Genomic DNA, 19699 nt, shown 5'->3' with positions numbered 1-19699 from the left:
ATCATTTCTGTGGTTGCTGAAGGAATACGAGGCGCTCGCGTTCCCGTCATCAATACGGCGGATGAAGGCCGCTCTCGGTGAAGAATTGATGGCCAGCGAGGACACAACGGGGGGCGTTCATGTTCGGTATCACTCACTCCCTCTCTGGCCTTTACCATGCAGAGCAGTTCATCACCATGAATATGGGCTATATTCACAGAGCCTGTCTATCCATAACGTGACACCAAGGTAATTAGTTCTCTTCATATTCATACTTCAGAGATGACATGAAAAATAATCCTATGTCCCCACCATTGGAAATAGGTCAGGGATAATTGAATTTGTTTATTGTATTTTCTCCCATTAAGAGTAATCAGATAAGTAGTGGGCTGCGGCCCCGTGACAGAGTCCTCCACCACTGATGAACCATCACATTAATTGAAGTTAATGGGCAGAGTGGAGAGCGATGGGATTAGAGAGCGACGGAGGGAGGCTGCATGGATGAATGCATCGGATGAGTGGCGAAGGGAGGGCTGAGTTCATCCCCCTTGTTCTTCAAGGCCAGGCCGAGAGGGATGCGTATGCACAGGAGCAAGCTGGGTAATCAAACACAAAAACGCCTGCATAAAATATTTACAGAGATTAACTCTTCAAGCTCCCTGCAAAGTCCAGCGTCCGGTGGGAATAGTGCAGTCGGTCTGTCGGAAAACACTCGGTAGCATAGAAGTTCGTCCTCAGCTCATCATGTTGATGTTCTGCAAAATAGCCGCAGAACAAAGTTCTGCTTATTCTTCTGCTGTGGGATTATTTTTAGAACATCTAGAGTTTCATACATTTGTCAGCAGAAACTATTAAATTGTAAGTTTATAACCCCGGTCACCTGATATGCATACAAAGGGCATTTAGAAGACTCATACATTGGGATTTGTTTAACCTACTTTTAAATTTCTATAATACCTGCATTGATATTATATCTGTAAAATAATAGTACAGAATATATTGCAATTAAGTGACAAAAACAGCTTTTTGAAGTGTCTCTTGACAGGGGAAACACCGATACTGTGAAGCGCTCGATTGAAGTCAAGTTCATCTTAACCAGCATAGATTTATTATTTTCCTATTGACTAAATGTTGCTGTGAATATAAGCAGAGAAGACCATAAACGTATGTTAACAGTGTTCTATAACTCAAGGTCAACTTTGAAGTGTTTAAGTCAGGGGTCTCAAACTCGCGGCCCGCGGGCCAATTGTGGCCCCTGGAATGATATTTCCGGCCCCCTACCTGAAATCAAAGCTTGGTGTTAGTGCGGCCCCCACATTTTTTTCTTCACTTTATCTGCGTAAGTTGTTGCACTGTGCGTTTTGTATTTTTTAACACTTGTGAGCTACCATAGCTCAGGCTCGTGACAACAACACAAATTAGCAACGTTGATAACATAATTTTCCGGACTATTGAGCACACCTGAATTTAAGCCGCACCCACTAATATTGGTCCCCCTTTTTTGTGGAATACTTGATGTGGCCCAGCCTCTACCTTTAGCGGCAACATCATGCTTGATTGAAGAAAACTTGAAACTAGAGACCATAAACTAATTTTTATAATGTTTATTGAGATAATAAATCAAGAGAGAAGTAGAGTCATTTCCTCATAGACTTCTATACAATCAGAGAGGAGTCGCCCCCTGGTGGCCAGCAGAGAGAATGACAGTTTAAGGCGCTTCAGATTTGGCTTCACTTTTCAGACATGGAGGTTGCTGCAGGTGATATGAGGTGAGGTGCAATGTTGTTGTTCAGTCTTCACAGGCATTTTAAATCTAAAATATAGTGATGGCATTACGCTCGTCAGAACAAAGACTGTTTTTGTTGGTTTAATCACCTTTTGAACCTTCCATGCACACACCTTTACACACACACACACACACACACACACACACACGATAAATACTGGAAAGACATTATTTCAGTCACAGATCAGAGATTTTTGACGTCTTCAGCAGGACCGTTCATCATTTGTGCTGCAGCACCGACAACGACAGACACCTCCGACAGAAACTCAGAATTTGATGACAAAATAAAATAAGTTTCAGTTACTGGAATGGTAGACTCTTCAAAGTAATGACCATGTATCACCAAAGATGAAATCAACAGGGAAAAAAATACCAGAGAATATGGCAGAATCGTCTGATGAAGCTCACAAGCTGTTAAAACTCCGACTGCCGCGGCGTCATCACCTGCCAAAGCCCGGCAGAGGAACGCCGCCACCGCCGTAACAAGGCTTGACGGGGATCTCAGGAAGCAACAGCACACAACAATCAATAGGCCAGCCTCCGAGGAAGAGCAGGGGGGGGGGGAGAGGCAGACTTCACAACCAGTCTCTGAATGCATTAGAGCCTTGCTTCCACTCCAACACGGCTTCATCTCAGAGAACGAGGCACTAAAGAGGAAGAGCGTGGTGACATCTGAAGGGAGGTAAAGCAGTGACAGAGAGTTCTCTGTGCAGAGAGCTGCTCTGCTCACAGCGGCCGCCACGTCGGGCTCTGTTCACTTCCTGGTGGCGCTGTCACTTCCCCTCAGGCTTTCTCTCTGTGTGTTTGTGATCCTAGCTTCCCATCCTTGTGAGGACCACTTTGAGGAGGAGGCCATGTTGGCGGGTCGCATGGCGGGTTGCATGGCGGGTCGCATGGCGGGTCGCTTGGTGGGCGTGTGAGCGGGCCATATAGTTATAGTTATAGATATAGTTATAGTAATATATAGTTATAGTTAAATATATAGTTATAGTTTTAGTTTAGTTTAGGTTTCTGATCTAAACATTAGGTTCCTGATCTAAACGTTAGAACTACCAGGAAGGAGACTCGTGATATTAAGTCATTTTTGCAGACTGAAATGCGGATGTTTCTCGCGGCTCGCTAGAGAACAGGCTGAGGTCGATTTGTGCCGTGTGTTTCACAATGCTGCTCATGGTTGAGGCAGAAATTAGCCTGCTGAGTGGCGTCTCCGACCAACAGTCGATATCCATTCTTTGTATCCAGGTTTCTTCTGTAAACTGGACCAAGAAGTTTGAGAACATGTGGGTCATTGGGAACTGCCGACTGCTTTGGGTACCTCGAAAAGCGCTATAAAAAACCTATGTATTATTATTATTATTATTTATTATTAATGCAGTTTAATGTTCATTTTAATTGATTACACAACATGAGCAAACTTAAAGAGGCCGCTATTTAATATGAAATGAATGGAATCTAATGGAAGATTAGAACGGTGGAACCAATACAGTAAATATACATCAAACTTAAAACTGTGAAGGATGCATTCATTGTTGGTTAGAAGACATGTGAAGTTTATGTGATGGACAGCAGGGAGACGTACAGCGATGTCTCCATGGTTACAGCTGTGTCGTATGTGTACGTACATTGATGTCTCCATGGTTACGGCTGTGTCGTATGTGTACGTACATTGATGTCTCCATGGGTACGACTGTGTGGTGTACACACAGCGATGTCTCCATGGTTACGGCTGTGTCGTATGTGTGCGTACAGCGATGTCTCCGTGGTCACGGCTGTGTCGTTACGACTGTGTCGTATATGTACGTAGTGATGTCTCCATGATTACGACTGTGTCGTATATGTACATACAGTGATGTCTCCATGGTTACGGCTGTGTCGTATATGTACGTAGTGATGTCTCCATGGTTACGACTGTGTCGTATATGTACATACAGTGATGTCTCCATGGTTATGGCTGTGTCGTGTACGTACAGCGACCTCTCTGCAGGCTGCTCCATAGTTCAGTAGGTTGCTGTCAGGGACACGGGGGGCGGCGGTTCCCCAGCAGTGTTGTCTCACCCCACGTCACCCCGGGGTGACCTCTCCTAAGTAATTACCCTGTCACTCTGTCACCCCACTCTGTCCCCACCCAAACAACATCATCGCCATGACGATGGATAGGTTGATGCCACTAATCACTGGCTGCCCTCTGGACAACACGCCCCTGGTTCTCCTTCACATCACCTCCCTACTTATACCAGAGTTCTGCATCCTCACAGCAGATCCTCTAGTTTCACATTTGCATAATTCTTACCCACTAATTGTAGTAGAGGACGGTTGCGTGTGGGCTGGTCATGGGTGTTGGAGGTGATTTTAATGGGGGAGACACAAAATAATGGTGGTGCCCTCTCGCCCCAGTTTGTGCCCGAGCCTCATTAGGGTGATCAGGGAGTGCCAGTCAGAGGAGGCTGCAGCCGGGGTGAGAGGACGCACACTTATCTGTCTGTGGATGAGCCTCATGCAAACATTTCATTATGGTCTGCTAGCATTCCGAAACTTTTTTTATTATTTCTTATTAAAACAGTTAGTTGTTAAAAAATGTGGTGCAATGATTTGATTTGCACAAACCGGCTAGCTGAAGGCAGGATATTGTCACCGCTGCTTGGATCGCAGAGAGGGAGATCGTTACATCACTAATCAGAGGTCACTTTAATCATAATCTTCTTGTTAGATACAACGTCTGCGCTGATTCTTGTAAATGTATTAGTGAAGCTGTTAAAAGGTGACTTAACACTTTAACATGTGCTCACGCCCGTCCTAGTGTATGACAGAAGGAAATGGAGGTATACCACACACACACACACACACACACACACCAAACTGATTTATTAAAAGCGGGGGTGATGGGCGTGGCGGGGGTACGATCGATGGCTGCTCCCCCGGCTTCAGTCAGCAGAGAGTTAAAACGCTGTTAAACTCCAGCCGGGCGGACGCTCTCCCTAACCAACCAGCCGCACTCGCATTGATTTTTTATTTAGCTTCCAGCAGTGATATGTCTTCCAATGCACGCGGAACAAACCAAGCCTCCACAGCCTGTCAGCACATAAATCAGGCCCATCGAGCCCCGCTTGCCCAGTGTGCAGAGAGCAGTCTGTTAACAGAATTAAACTCTTACTTAGTCCCACTTCCAGAGAGGCGAGTGCAGAGCGGCGAAACCATCTGACAGCAACTCCAACAGTCTGCATGCTGGGATGAGACTACGCCCTGAAAGGAGTCTGAATCTGTCTGCAGGTTCAAGATGCATCGTAGCGGACATCAACATTCGACCATCGTCTGTGTCAAATCCAGATCAGATATCTAAACACTATGAATTCACACTGTCTGTTACACAGAACAAGTTTTGACAGATGTATAATAATCATTCTCTTCAGCCGTTGTTGGGAGAAGTTCATGTAACTGGCTGCAGATCAGTGTGAGGAGCTGCTGATGGATTCATGAAGGTCAAACACCGGTGACATCCAGTGAGTGGAGAACGAGGTGGTCGAGTCCCGGCGGGAGAAAAAAATGATGCTGGCGAAACCATCAGGCATCATCTACAAGAAGCATATCATATCTACTTATGTCGCTGTGAGTGTGACTTTTTTCTGGTACTCTGGATTGTTTCCATCAACACCGTCCATTTAAAATTTGAGGAATTCGGCCCCAAACTGGTAAAAACAGTCGCCACTCTCCCCAGAGAGCTATTTATAGTTCGGTCCCTGCAGCGGTGCTTCTGGCTCGGCAAGCCGCTCCATCCATCATCACGACTAGTTGTTTGTGGGTGGGAAGACAGAGAGGGATCATGTCTTTGTTGCTGCACTAGTGACTCCTGCTGGTTGGTCAGGGTGCCTGTTCGAGGAGGGCCTTGGGGGTGCCCACATGCGTTACCCCCCCCATGAAAAACGAAAGTATATGGAAACACACTGGTGTGGTTACTTAACGTTGGACTTTCCACTCAAATCTTTCGAGCCGTCTTCATTCTGTCTTTGCCTTTTTTTCTTTTCTCACATTTATCACTATAACCCAGAGCGATGCATGGAATGCAAATTTTTGTTCATATAAGAGGCTAACATATGGTGATATGTCTGCAATAAAATGTTTAAACAACAATAACAAATACAATAATCTGTATTATTGCATATGATTAGTTTGTGTTTGCCAATTAAATGTATTTACAGAAGATAAAAGCAGACCAAAGGCAGATCAGATGCAGCTAATTGTAGCTCTCCTCTTCGTGTGGCCTTGGATTCCTTCTATTATAATCCTTTTATACAAAGTTAATCACATCCAATGTCAACACATAAAAATAAAACTCTTAAATCTGATAAGATGCTCAGAGCGATGCAAAGGTGCAAAGACAGAAACTAATAAACGAGATCTGGTCTCACGGTGCGTTCGTGGCGATGCAGGAAACAGGAAACCCCAAACATCACTGAAATCAGAAAACTAAGTGACAGAAGATGTGAGGCACTTTGACTTTGATACGTATTTCAACTATTGGAAATGTTCAATAACCTCTTGTGTTGATGCCCGCTGGCCATCCGATGTTCGACTAGGCCTCGACCGCATTTGTCTACCGATACATAAATACTGTTTTTAATTCACGGTAATGAGAATAAGACATCTTAAAATGAATCAGAAAACTACATTTGTGGTTGAATTTAGACTATTATAGCTCCAAGAGAACACATCATGCTTTCAATCATGAAAAGAGTACATAATTGTGCATTATTCCATAATGTTGGTTTATTATGATGAGGAGAAGTGGAAGTGCTAAGTTCTTGATGATGTGCGTTTTCTTTGTAAACATTGATAGACTTGTCACAAATGTCTTTAATTCTCATCTCAACATTATGGATACTAACTTTTTTTTTAACTTGTTCTCATAGAAATCCAAAATCCAAATATGAATGTGCATGAGCGTAAAACCTGTTCTGGTAACGAGCTCATCGATCCCATGGAAGACAAGAAATTGTAATTGGATAAACCCCAATTCCACTGACATTTTTACATCCAGGTATTTTAAAGTGATTGCTTTGATGTCTGCATGGTACATAAGAGAAGGATCATGCTCATGGTTTATGAAAAGGTGAAAGTTAACAGCATGCCTATGATGGGATGCAAACTTCACTTCACCTAGTTGAAGTAATTTGGCTCTTGATGAGAGAGGATGAAACACGTTTAAATCAGTCATCAATTAACGGAGGAAATACGGACGTGAAAAGAAAAAGAAGGAGAAAACGCTGCAGAGAAAGTTTGTCTAATCACAGAGAGCATCCTGCACTTTTCCTCCTAATGATTCACTTTTCTGGTACTCGGCTGCTCTGCAGAGTGGAGGGTCATACGTTGGCAGAGCCGGAGCCGGCGTGTGCGCTTCTGTCACCCCGGCGATCACTAATAGAATTCCCAGCGATCCCTCCTCCGCCTCCCCCGCGCTTCAGAGCAAGGGCACTGTTAGCACACATGTCAAGTCCAGGCTGGAACAAGAAGGACATTCTGGCAGAATAAAGGAAGGGGAAACGGACCAGTGGCCCATTTGCATACGCCTGTGATCCTAATATATACAGGTGGCCAACCTCCGAGGTCAAAGTTCATCCCGGTTGCCGGGGCAACTGGGCTGTTCTCCCCATCACTAGCTCGTTAAAGAGCTGCGGGAATAGGAAGAGGTCGGCCAACTGTCCTCAATGTGCTGTGGCCATGTCTGTATGCGACCCTGCCGAGTAATGAGGACCTCCTCCATGACGGCCAGGCACGCAGACACACACACACACACACACACACACACACACACACACGCACAAAAATAAGCATGAAAAACAGCATCATTCACAAGCTCTTACACACAAGAACAATATGCAAACCAACGGCAATACAATCAAATGAACCTGTATTGTGTGCCTACACACACACACACACACACACACACACACACACACACACACACACACACACATGGACTGCAATGCATGGACACAGATACAGGCACCTATTTAAGCATAAATAATTCAAACCCACAAACACACAGTAACACAAACCAAGAGCATGCAAAAAGCAGGAACACATGAGCAGACACACAAAGTGTAGCCCGGTGACAAACGCACACATCTAATATCTGAGAGTATCTGTTGACTAACTGAAAAAGTATTTTTCAACAACTCATCTTTAAACCTTTAACCCTCCAAAAAAAAAAAAACAAGCTTACAAAGTGACTGTTGCACCTCTCCGCGGCTTTCTCAACATCAATTAGCATGTTTTTGTGCAGCTGAGCGTTTCCTCTAGTGGGCCGCCGTAAATAAGGAGATGGAAATGAGGTCCGGCGCTCTAATCCAGCCAGGGTGCAGGTCTCACAGTAATCCCCCCAAGAGCTGCTTGGCCCGGGGCATGCAGAGGGGTAATCCAGTCCCCCGGGACCTCATCCACCAGCCTGCACGCACGCACACACACACACACACACACGCACACGCACACACACACACGCACACACACACTGGAGAGAAAGAGAAGTAGAGACAAAAAGAGAGTGAGGGAGAAGAAAACAGCACACATTCCCATAACAATGTCTAAAATGTGAAAATGTGATTAGCAAGTGTTTTTTTTAACATGTTTAAGGTGCGCTTCGGTGAGCTGAATATAAATAACCACTTTTAATCTTTTTTTTTTTAACAGTAATAACACAACTGGCTTCTGCTAAATAACATGTTGGAATTGTATGTCTCTGCAGACCATCTGCATCTCCAAGTTTCTAGTCTCATAGACTGGATAGAAGAAGTGGACGTCGTCATGGTAACGGCACCATGTTGGTAGACTACGGTTCTGTAGCCTTGAGTTTGGTATGTCATTGCCATCTTGGATTTTTGTCTGTGTTTATTTTTTTTATTTTTTTTGGATCCAGTGAAGAAAGTGACCATATTTGGACTGTGGAGGAGCGACGGGTGGATCTGATGAACACAAGTGGCAAAGCGGCATCCCGAGCAGCAACCTTACTGGATCTGGATCCATCTGGATTATGGTGTGGAGCTGTTAACAAAATAAGATTCATAATTCAAGGTCAACTTTACAGCTAAGTGTTGAAGTCATCTTAATGCATACTTACTGCATTTGTAGCGGCCTGTCAATCAGCAGGTAGCCCCGCCCCTAAAGCATCCCCTGCTTTCTGGTCTGTTTGACCAAATGGACCTTGTCTAAATGAATTGTCTAAATGAACATCATGCTAGATTGAAGAAGACTTAAAACTAGAGATTGAGACCATAAACTCGACGACTTCCTGTTTGCTGGCAGTGATTACAATCTTCCTCGGGGTTCTTTGGTGCTTCTGTTGCTACCAATTGAGCGGTCGACATCAAACTTTTTAAAAAATAGACCATTTTTTGCCCTTTTTTTCTGGGTAAGTTAAGTACACTGTCCAACCCTCAGATCTTACACAGACTGTCCTCTGATGTCTCCTACAATCAATAGACATCTTCTTTGTCTTAGAGGGGTTCAGGAGGAGATGGACTCATCACACCAATTTAAAAACCGGTCTAAGACTGGACCATGTTTTTGCTCATCACCCTGGAGGAGGAAGACTGGATCCGCATCGTCCCCAAACTTGTCAGCAGCGTGGGAGTTGTTGGTCTGAATCATCATGGTTTGGTTATTGTTGTTTGGGCTTTTTCTTCTTATTGTCCTCAGGGGCCGACTAGTTTTCTTCATTTTGTAGGAGGAGGAGAAACTACCTCCCTCATCATTTTTAGGCGACCAGAGTGAACATGTGATGCTTAAAGCCCCGCCCAGGTAAATCATCACTCTCACTGTCTGCAGAACCAGCATTTTAATTTTCCATTATATTTCTAGTGCTCAAATCACATCAGCTTGACTGCTGGATGAAACAGTAAACCCTTTCTCCATTAAACACACAGCAGCTCTGCAGTAATGTCCTTGTGCTGCTACAGTAGTCTCCTGCTTTATATTCACCGACCCGCTGCCACCCGAGGCTGCTGACAGTCGGATCCGCCCGGCGTCCAGGGGGCTGAGGATGCAGCGGGCAGGCCTGCAGGGCAAACCCGCGCAGGAGGTAGTCAATGTGGCTATAGGCAGGCTGGCTTCACCTGCGTGCATTAGGCAGCTGAGAGCAGGCGGGGCTTCAAGGCAGTGGAACAAATCTCTGGTAAAATCTCCAAACGGCTCTTACACGACCGGCTGCTTCAACACCTCAACAGTCCAATCGCATCACAACAGCGTGTGCCAGTCAAACACAATATTTATAGTCTGTTTCCTGCTCTGTGCATACATTCACACATCCATGATACACACATGCAAGCACCTTTTACTGACTGTTGCACAACAGCCAGAATGCTGCTGAACATCAAAAGAATAATTAATTTTTTGTGCTGCTCCGTTCCACCTTTAGAGGCCAATTAGCAGCCGCAGTGTAACGATGCTGGACAGCACGGGAATGTTCCACGTAGTTAACACAACTCTCTGTGAGAAACTGATCAGAAGTCAGTCAGGTTGCTCGTGTTGTGTTGCATCTGTGTAACCAATTCAGAAAACAGTGGAATCGAGATGCGGAACGAATCACATTGACTTTTGCCTGACAGGCGGCGGGTGAGCGAGTGTGTGTACAGATTTGTCAGGTTACTGAGCAGTGTGTGTGAGCACGTGGGTTGCGTGATTGTGTGTGTGTGTGTGTGTGTGTGTGTGTGTGTGTGTGTGTGTGTGCGGAGTCCGTGGAGAGGTGGTGTGACTGCACTGACATGTGTCCGACAGCGTGGCTCGCTCCTGGGCCTCCCGCTCACACTCCGCTGGCCCGGCTCCCCTGAGCTCCATGCATAATGCAGCGGGCCGGAGACGCCGCCCTGCATGGTAATGTGTGTGTACAGTACACGCCTGCTGTGTGTGTGTGTGTGTGTGTGTGTGTGTGTGTGTGTGTGTGTGTGTGTGTGTGTGTGTGTGTGTGTGTGTGTGTGTGTGACAGCAGGAGAACGCTGGGCTGGCATGGCTGCTCAGCATAACAGTGTGTGTGTGTGTGTGTGTGTGTGTGTGTGTGTGTGTGTGTGTGTATGTACCACAAAATCATACAATGCAGTTTTCAAACCCAACACATATCGTGCTGTATAATCAACTGTAACATGAGAACGGTGATATGTAAGGCAGAGCTACATGCAGCTGTAAAAACAAAGTTGTCTCTGTTCTGCCTTTGTATCCAGTGCTCTGCTAGCTCCTAGCTAGCTACCAACCGCTTACACTTCCTGTAAAGAAATCGCACACTGACAGAAATATCGGATTCAGAATGGACACATGCCTTAAATATTGACAGACATGCATAAAAAATGAACAGAACAATGACATATATGAAAACGTATGAGGGAGTTTTGTGTTTGCAGCTACTGGGATAGACGAAGGAAGGAAACTGCACATTTGCTGCCGACTGCTGATTCCACCGACTTCAAAGAAGCGACTCTTCGCTCAGACCGTCATCCATCTGCATTTTTCACATACGCTGGTTACCCTCAGATCCTGACCAATGGTTTTGTCGCTTTGTTAGAAAACCATATTTTCACGAGTAAAACCAAATCTTATGGAATCAAAGTTGTTAAAATGCAGCTGAATGTTATCACATCATCGATGCTGAACTGCAGTGTGTGTTGTTGTTGAAAAATGGTGGCGGCTCTAAGGAACAATTATCTCTACAATAAAAGCTGCAGCCGAGAAAACAAAAATAACAATGAAATATCGGTTCTCTCCACACCAAAAAGCAGGGACTGAGGTCATTATGCTATATATAGGTCTGCTGCTTGTGGCCTTCATTAGGCGTCTCATTGTGGCAGTAAAGGGCAGCGTGGCGACTCTATGCTGCCCTTTTACTCCGTGGCACCATGCAGCTGTATGCAAAGGGGGACCAGGACTCCCCTAATAAAGGCCTTCGTTATGGACCAGAGGAGAGATGAGCTGCCTGATTCACGTAATTGTTATGGCATCATTATGGAATGTCCTTTATGGAAAGCTTGAGATAATGTAATACTTGGAAGAGGGTCAGATACACATAAGCCAAAAGAGTTTGAAGGGTATTTTACCCCAATTGAGTCCGTGTTTCCTGTCTGGTTGACATGTCCCCAGTGGAGGATTTGACATCCGATGTACTAAGTAGGCTGGCGAGGTGCCCCTGGCATCAGGGCACCCAGATGGACGTGGTCTGACCACGATCTAAGCTTGCTGTCCCCCATCACCCTGAAGGACACGACCGCGGCGCTGCTCTCCTCTCCGCCTCCACCTTCACGTTCTCGTCTGCTTCCACACGGCAGCAAACCGAAAATAACTCTTCAAGTTTCTGGGAATTTAAGCCAAAACAACATCAAAAATTTGATATGAAAGCAAAAGTGGGAATACAGGCTTGACTGTGTTGAGAGATATCAATAGTCTGGTATTGTCTCAGGCATGAGGGGGAGGAGGGGGGGAGATCAGAGAGCCGTGCCCAGTGAGGGCTCAGTCTGCTGGGGGCAACGCTTCTGGCAAACCCCCTTACCCCTGCTATGACCTGGAGGATGCCCGGCCGCTGCTCGCTCAGACAGCGGGCAGGACGCCGCGCTGAATACCAACCAGCTGCCGGCTTCAACACAAACATCACTTAGACAATACTGGAGCTGTGGAGGTTCAACACTATCAAAGAATGTGATGAATGCAACATAGACACCGAGACACCTGCACCTGCACCGGCTGGTGGAGCAGACGAGCTTGTCCCTAACAATGGTTTAAATTCACCAGCGTTCGGCTGCCGGCGGTGAGAATCATCGGAGACGAGCTGCTGAGGAGCTCCTCGTCATATGTCATGTTAGAGTGACAGCTCTGTACCCAGCTGTCTGAGCCTCACTAGTCCCATTATTAACATGGTCCTGGGCTCTTTTAACAAGACCCCGAGTACAGTGCCCTCCATGCTTCCAGCCCACCGCCCCCACCCAGGGGCCACCGGGAGCAGCCAGGAGACCCCCGACCTGTGGGCCCCGCCACGCGGCTCCGGAGACCTTTCTACCATGTTGACTCGTCTAAAGAATCAATCACCCGCTCGCTGTCTGGCCGCCGGGTCATCGCACCGCCACATCAACACACCGACTGTAAGGCAGCTGCAGAGAGACGCTCCACCAGCTATGTCACTGCTGTCCAGGGAACAACAACCGTTTTTGAACAACAGTAATGCACGTGTGGATGTGAGCTAAATCACATGTGGGTCTGATGTCTTTGGTCATCGTCATGTTTGGACAATGTCCAGATGAGATGGAGGGGCCATGGCTCTGCTGGACAGGAGTTTGACATGGGGAGTCTGCACTCAGATGAGAGAATATTATATATAACGTAACGTAATTAGTCTTTTAAAATCTCACTCTGGTCAAATCAAAAGAATTTGAGGTTTAATAAAGACGACTGAGTGAGACGTTTCAGTTTCATATGATGTTCAGAAATTCATTTTTTTTTTCATTTTGAAAATAAATAAATAATTTTGGGGAAACTACTGATTTTTTTGGCATGAAAACTGCAGAAATAATTCCTTACCTGGAGTTTTAATCCGAAGGCCCCCTATTGGTGGAACTCTGTAGCACCTATTCATTACCACATCAACCAGCTTCACCCCTCTGTGTCCCCTCCCGACCTCCCCTCCTCATGCAGCCCGGCTCAGGAGGAGTGCAACCTACTCTAGTGGACTTCAGTGAACTCCTCCACCCACCTCCTTCTCTCCACTAGTCCCCCCCTCCCCCGCCTCCTCCTCCCCCTCCCCCTCGCCAGCTCCCACTTCTGCCGAGCTAGCCGGCCGCATCGATTTCATGTTTGGGCTGCCCACATTGATTTTCATGCAGGTTCATGGATCACACTGCTGCTTCCTCCCTCTCAGTCGTACAGTGGGAGGCGAGAAAATCGGCTTTGACAGTTGCTGCACAGTTAAAGGTCCCGGCAGCCCGGCGTTCACCCCAGCTGGCTCCTCCAGTTCTGTACCGCGTCCATCCCTGTAAACCTGTTTCCCGTCCCACGGCTTCATACAACCGGCATCAAGGGGTCCGAATGCTTCCACTGCAAATGTGACTCCTGGACCTCTGCTAAAAATATAATAGTTGAGCACTTACACATATAATAACCCAGATGAAATAATTAATTAATGATCAAAATACTCTCATATCACTTTGGACATTTCGATGTTTGTGTGTGTTTGAATACACAGAAGACATGTCATGTTTTTAAAATGAAAGTGTATTGAAACACTGTTCAAATAAAAAATGATAACAGGACATAAGGACGTATGAATAACTGATGACACACCATTTATTTGAATTAAACGATACAATGTACTTTGTTGTATATAGATATTTGTGTCTCACAAACACAAAGTGGACTACAATAAGAATTTTGGAACAGTTTAGTTTAGAAGAAGACATTAGTTAATAAAGATGTATTTTATAGGTCCATGTTGGAGGAAATAGGCCGACTATTTCAATCCTTCAAGGAGGATTTTAATGACAAGGTGAGTTTTAACTAACCCATACAACATTTTCAGCTCAAGTTCATTGAATCTTGACAAAACGTAAACAAACAAACTGAAAAAATCTCAAAAATGAAGCTATTGGTAAACATGGTATCGTAACACTGGGGTGTCGGGATGTAGGAGTCTAGGGAGAGTGTAGGAGTCTAGGGTGGTAGGAGTGGACTACAGCTGGGGCTGCTCTCTACTCTCTGTCCTCTCACTCCTCCCCCGTCTCCCCCACCCTCCCTCTCTCTGCCCTCTGCTGCTTCTCACCAATTCTGTCTTTCTTCTTCATTTCTACTTCCTTCTGGCCTTCCTCCTCTATGGGCCCTTGGGTGCAGAAGATTGGTGCCATTTCTCTGGCTTCATGTGCCAAACAAACATAAGACAGGCAGACTTTGTGTTATTGACAGAGACGTTGTCTTATTGACAGAGGAATGGCAAATTTACGTAAAGTTGTAGGAAAAACTTTTATCTTTGAGACATTTAGCTCCTTTTATAACGTTTCAAACACGGACAGTTAGAAACATCCCCAGCCAATGAGAGAAATTATGCTCCAAAGTCCATTTACGGCAGGACAGGAGGCGGGGCTCTGAAAGGCCGGGTGCCGCCCCCTCGGCATGCTTCCAGATGTTGACTTTTTCTAACTGTGACTCATGTAAAAGCTGCTCTATGGTATCGGAGAATAATATATAGAGTTGGATATGAGCATCATAGCACCTCTTTAAACTATGGAAGCATAACTTTGAATGATCATCTTGTTTACTGGCTGCATAAACAGGTCAAGACTTTACTGTAAACTTTATGAAGTGATAGTATGTCTGTGTTGTGTACAGGTTGTTACGATGTCCACACATTTGCAATCATCCCGTTTCTAGAAGAGTTTTGCAGTTTTTCTGAAGGTGTGTAATTTGGTTGCCAAGTTTTGTTTTCGCATTCATTTTAATACTCATTCATAATCTCTTGCCAGAGTGCTAAAATATGTATGGCTTATTGTGGAGTGAGACTCACGTTCAGTTCAGCTCCGCCAGCCTGAACGCTGTCTGACAAACCAGTAGGAGGGGGGGGGGGGGGGGGGGGGCGGACAGATGAATAGCCCTCCTGATTGACACTGGCCTTTGTGCACATCTCAGCACTGCTGCTGTTCTGACACGAGTCTGTTGCACAGTAATGTGTGATCAGAAGAAAAGGGCAGCGGCGGCTCTGATCATCATTCAGCCCATCTCCCCCGTCAGCCCCCCCCCATCACGCCAACATCACCAGACTGAATTAGACTTCACACCGAACACACACTCGACCACGTCAGCGAAGTGTGTGTTTGGAGAGTAAACTGGGAGAAGAGTGTGAGGGCTATGAGTTAAAGATGGGACAAGGCACTTCACTAAGTTGCTGTCCAATCTACAAATCAGCCTGCATCGCGTCCAGATCCTCTCCTTGGTTGGTACCATAGTGCCATTAAATATACTTCAGTATCAAATATTGGTATTAAAGTCCATCTGTACTGATGGATTTATCTACAGTGATCAGTACTGAGATTAGTGGGTGGGATTGCTGTGATGGACTGGGACCGCTGGTGGAGTCCTGCAGGTAAAACATGTAATTAGTGCTGCTGGGGATGAAGGAGTTAGTGAACAATGCAGTGGATCAGTGAGTGACATGGGCCCCTGCAGCTCCAGGGCCTCTGATGGCAGCACTTCAGACACAACAAGGGCCTCCGATGAGGTTCCCTCTAACATTCATCACAATGACAGATCGTTGATAGATTGTGCTCAACTCAAGTGTTGCAGGTCTGATCCTCCGAGTGGTCAGGTGCTGCGCTGCGACTACAGCTAACCTGCATGCCCAACTTTAACGCTGCGATAACCACACTTTTATTTTAGAAATACATTAAACAAGTATTTTAACTACATCTATACAAAATATTTTGTCCTCTGTGATCATTTAAATAAGCACTGACCCGTTTTAACAGGTTTCACCCAATTCTACATGCATGTTTCAAAATGTGTTTTAATTGTGCATGATTTGTTTGTTGTTATTCGACACAGACATTTCTATCCATCCATCCCTCCCTCCCTCCATCCATCCATCCATCCATCCATCTATATACTGCAGTTGATCAGTAAGCAGCAAAAGAGAGAGAGAGATATTCTCAGAAGAAAGCGAGAGCTAGAAAAAGAGGGAATATTGGATTAACATTCATCAGGTCACCAGACTCATGACTCCAAACGAATACTAATGATGCTCTGTGTCTGCTAGATGTAGAAGTAGGCAATTGTTTTATACATTTGCAGTAACAACTTTATAGGATGATGACATGTCAGTGTTCAATTAATGCAACTTTAATCATCAATACAAGAGTTCCTGTCAGACAAAGAAAATAAAACAAGAAATATGTTAACGTGGCATAAACTGCAGACATTTACACTGTAGAAGACTGCAATAATAGAAAAAACTGTCAAAATACACAGATGGCCTACTGGAGTACTGTTTACTAATGTTAACTCCAGTCAGCTTTAACAAATAGCTTTAACAAATAATAGCTATGTATTCAAAATAAGATAAACTAAAGCTGCAGAAGTAGCCATTTTTAGTAATTAAATGGACGTCTTGTCTACACGATGACAATAGCAACCGAGGTAACAGACTTGTTAATTATAGTATTGATCAAAGCCATATAATAATAAGGATCATATTTGGGAGAACTGCGTGTCTTACAAGTTGTAGCATAAGGAGATGAACTGAGCAAAGTTTAGTTGGTTTATGAATACTCGATTCTCATTGGCTGCAGGGTGTCCATTAATCCCTGGAATTAATTTGCAGCGTCGAACACCTCAACACCAGAAATACATTCAATTAAATTTTGTTTAACAAATTATATTTCATACTGAGTTTGAATCTTGTTGTCGTTATTTTGTGGCTGTAAACCAACAGACCAACACTGTGGAGAAATGTAAATTTAACCGATCGGACAGTCAGGTCACAAATATTATTTAACTTTCAAGGTTGGAACTGACTTCAAAAATAGGAATCTAAGCTTCCAGTCACAAGAGTTTTCTATGATAAAATAAGTTATTAATGATTTGAGTTATGGAGAAGGAGTCTAGTTCACTCCTTTGAGATTTCGAAGGATCATTGGAGCTCCTCTCCTTTGCATTTAGATAATTCAAAACAGCTCTTATCATGGCGGCCACTTGTTTACTTCCAGGTCATTTCTTCAGTTAGGAACCTTCCTAAACAAAAAAGACTATTCGACTGCAGCCCAGGACCAGGTTTAAATACACACACACACACACACACACACACACACACACACACACACATCTCCAGTTGTCGTAACTTCGGTCCGTCCTATTTACTGGAGCAGTGAACCTTTGTATACGAACCAGACTGGGGATTGGAAGCGGCCGGTCACCCATTGCTTTGTGGGGTTTGTAAACGACTGTTTTGAAGCATCGGGTTCGGCCTTTTGACGGTCGCCATCTTGGATTTTTTTGCAAACAGTGGGTCTCATAGTTAAACATATTCAGTAAATACAATGAAAACTATCAGGTTTATGGGTTATGTAGAGCAACCAGAACACTGTTTTTCTGTTGAGCATCATTGTTCATTCATCATTAAGGTGGGAGCAGAAATCTAAGAGATGCATCTCAACATGGACGAATCTGAATAGAAAGGTACTGCTAGTATGAATAAGTATGCTGGGGGAATGCACCTTTTCATTTTGATGGTGTGTGTAGGTGCATTGCATGCTGGGACTCGAGACCAATGAGACTGATGGATAGTGTGATATTGACACGGCTGGTGATCGTACTAATCGCCCTTCGGAGGACTGTGGGTGTGATCTCTCTACTCGCCGTGTTGGACTTAATGTCGGGTGACACTCAGACACCCTGGCTGATGTGTTTTGGCACTGCGAAGATCCCAGCTGTGCATTTACATATGCAATGACCCAGATTAGCATCCCTCCTCACACTCCATCAACACTGATTAGAGCAGCTCCGTTTAAGCAACGCTTGTCCAGCGTGACCATGGCAACCTCTCCGTGTGACTCTGGACAACGTTCTCAACCTGATTGCTCACCGACGATGACGACCGATAAAGTTTCAATGAGAGTTGTAATTAAAGAGCTCATCCCCCAAAACCGTAGATCTGAATGTTTAATGATATGGATTTTAGACTTTTATTTCATAATTTGCAATGAGTAGAAAGAAAGATGGAAAGTTAAACAAAGACATTAAAGGGTTCGTTTACCCAAAATTATAAAAATAATATAGTTTTCTCTGGTGGAATGTCATCACACAGATTTGGTTTAAATTGTTTAAGTGTTGAAATGAGATTCCCGTCTCCACCGTTGATCGGTTTAATGTTTTATTCAGTTAGAGACAGAAAACTCAGAGAATCAAACAATCTCCAAACCAAATTAAACCAGAACAACCTGCTTTTTTAGGCGTTCACTGGGGGGTGATGGCCAGAAACGTCCAGAACACAATAAAGTAAGAAAACCCAAACAGGCTCATTAATCAGGATTTCCTTATAAGGCCCATTAAACTCATCATACCTTTAACTTTGGAAACTTCAAAATAAGTTTAATTGGTTTTGGAGACAACAGTGTCCATCAACACAGGATTAAATAAAGTTTGAGCAAAATCATTCTATTTTTCTCATTCAATGGGAACCACACCAGATATCCATATTTCAGTTATAAAAAAATGTCTAAAAATGTATAGGCCTACAGCAAATTAGATCATCTTGAAGACATGCCTGGAAGATAAATACACACAGTAAGTATTCTTTGGCTGTTCTACAAATAAATATATTTGTTTCAATGTGTTACTGTCAGTAGTTCTCTTTAATGTCTTGTACGTTATACTTTTGGTTTTGATGTAATGTCCATGTGTTGGGTAATGGTGGTATAAAGACGGTTGGAAGCTTGATTGAGACAAAAAAAAGAAGAAGGGTAAGTTGCATTGCATAAAAGAATGAAATCAGGTAAAGTAAACAGGAGTTATGCAACTGTGAAAGCAGTTATTATCGGAGTGCTAGCAATCACCCGCTGATTGATTGATACTCACACATTCACTGGGAGGTCCTTGTGCTACTCAAAGCTTCTGAACCCACAAAGGCTCATGTACACATCGGCAGCTCAGTGTGAGTGCTACTCAAAGCTTCTGAACCCACAAAGGCTCATGTACACATCGGCAGCTCAGTGTGAGTGTCGCTGCTGCAGAGGGGGGGGGGGGCATGCACAAGGCTGAAGACGCAGCTAGATTACACTTTGTCATTCGCAGCATATGCTTCCATTCATTAACTAATTGCACTTTATTATGATGTAATTACAACGTCCACAGTGTGTGATGACAAAAAGGAAGCTGTGGCTCTCCAGCCGGAGCCACCCCTCCACTCCATGCAGTAATTGGCCTCTCGGCTTTGAT

This window comes from Eutrigla gurnardus (assembly GCF_963514095.1).
Source record: "Eutrigla gurnardus genome assembly, chromosome: 13".
Taxonomy (NCBI): Eukaryota; Metazoa; Chordata; class Actinopteri; order Perciformes; family Triglidae; genus Eutrigla; species Eutrigla gurnardus.
This window is presented reverse-complemented; position numbering follows the sequence as displayed.